Here is a 2,492-nt window from a genome sequence, read left to right as displayed (position 1 = left end):
AATATTCCTTTATTACCTGTGCAAAACGGCTAAAAATGAAGAATTCATACACATTTTCAACTAGCTAAGGGTAAGTGTTTTAAATATGGGCAATTCTGTTGCGAAAACATACAAAAGTTAGAAAAAATACAAAATATTACTTTATTAACTATTAAATACGTATAAAAATGTATTATTAATTAAATATTTAATCAATCTAAAGGGTAAATGTTTTAAATTTTTGACATTATATTGAGAAAACACAAAATTTAGAAAAAATGAAAAATGTTCCGTTTTTACCTCTGTATTACGGCTAAAAATGAAAAATTCATACACATTTTCAACTAGCTAAGGGTAAGTGTTTTAAATATGAACCATTCTGTTGAGAAAACACACAAAAGTTAGAAAAAATACAAAATATTCCTTTATTACCTCTGCAAAACGGCTAAAAATGAAGAATTCATACACATTTTCAACTAGCTAAGGGTAAGTGTTTTTAATATGAGCCATTCTGTAGTGAAAACACACAAAAGTTAGAAAAAATGTAAAATGTTTGTTTATTACCTTTACAATACTACTAAAAAGGAAGAATTCATAAACATTGTCAACTAGTTACGGGTAAGTGTTTTTAATATTAGAGATTATGTTGCGAAAATACACAAAAGTTAGAAAAAAAACAAAATATTCCTTTATTACCTCTGCAAAACGGCTAAAAATGAAGAGCTTATACACATTCTCAACTAGCTAAGGTTACGTTTGTTAAATATGAGCCATTCTGTTGATAAAACACACAAAAGTTAGAGAAAATACAAATCTTACTGTATTACTACTTCAAAATGGCTAAAAATGAAGAATTAATACACATTTTAAACTAGCTAAGGGTAAGTGTTTTAAATATGAGCCATTTTGTAGTCGAAAACACACAAAAGTTAAAAAAAATGCAAAATGTTCCAATTTTACCTCTGCATTACGGATAAAAATTAAGAATTCATACAAATTTTGAACTATCTAATGGTAAATGATGTAAATTTTAGGATATATATTGCGTAAACACACAAAATTTAGAAAAAATGCAAAATGTTCCTTTATTACCTCTGCAATACGTCTAAAAATGAAGAATTCATACAAATTTTCAACAAGCTAAGTGTATGTGTTTTAAATATGAGCCATTCTGTAGCTAAAAGACACACAAGTTAAAACAAATACAAAATAATCCATTATTACCTTTGCAAAACGGCCAAAAATTAAGAATTCATACACGTATTAAACTAGATAAGTGTCAGTGTTTTAAATATGAGCCATTCTGTTGCGAAAACACACAAAAGTTAGAAAAAATACAAAATATTCCTTTATTACCTCTGCAAAACGGCTAAAAATGAAGAATTCATACACATTTTGAACTAGCTAAGGGTAAGTGTTTTAAATATGAGCCATTCTGTTGCGAAAACACACAAAAGTTAGAAAAAATACAACCTGACCCCCCTAATTGAAGGATATGAATTAGAACCATGGGAAAGTAATTTCATCGTATTTTGCATTTCCCACAAGGGGACACCTTTCGAGTAAAAGGAAAGAGCTACCAGACTAAACCAAAGATATGATGAAATAATAACGAATAATTGTTCAAACTTAAATTTTCTGTATTAAGGGAATGTTTTATTTTAAAACCATTATATCTACCAAAGGTTCAATACCTGAGTTAAACTAAGATGTTTCAATTTCAGGAAAAAATTATATTTTGACAACATTTTACAATTTACCAAATTTAAAGTTTTGTTTAGTTTCAAAATGTTTTCTGTCACTAATCTTCTTTTAATTATTCACAAAAAATACTAAAGAAAACCACTCCCCGCGGTTTTTTGATTTTAAATTATTAGAGAAGGCTATTATTTCTTTGAAATATACATTTTACATTTTTAATTTTCATGCTTTTGATAAGTATCTTGTCCTTTTGGTGTAAATTGCAGCTGAAGGCTTTTTTCATCATATTTTCATTATTTTCATTGGAAAACACACTGAAAAGAAATATTATTGAACTCACATCAAACATTGCCAGGCTTCCATTTGAAGAACCTTCCATTATTTTCTATCTTGTCCACTATTTAAGCATATACTGACTTTTAAAGCTTTTCAACGCTCTTAAATATACTAATCTAACGGTTATTTATTTACGAAATTGTGCAAACTGTTGATTTAGAACAATAATTACCTTTCTATATATCAATTAACACTCACTAGAATTGCCACTTTTCACTCGCGGAGAATGGTTTCAAAACAATACTTCTTACATCGCATAGACTAATTGTGTCAAACAAGGCATCTTCAATGCAGATTAATTAGTTGTTACGTTCGATTTTGTTTTGAATATAGAAGAGCAGAAATGGGAAGTGAGAATGTCTATAAAACTATCAAAGATTGGTTGGATTTAATGCAAATTTTGATTATAGTTTATTAGGTTAAGTTAGTGTAGACTATCCTCTAGTAAGTGCGAGACAGAAAATTACTTAAGTATA

This window comes from Artemia sp. Qi Xiang Cuo, chromosome 4, assembly GCF_049724085.1.
Source record: "Artemia sp. Qi Xiang Cuo chromosome 4, ASM4972408v1, whole genome shotgun sequence".
NCBI classification, from domain to species: Eukaryota; Metazoa; Arthropoda; class Branchiopoda; order Anostraca; family Artemiidae; genus Artemia; species Artemia sp. Qi Xiang Cuo.
The sequence above is the reverse complement of the archived record's forward strand: the minus strand, read 5'-3'. Positions refer to the sequence as shown.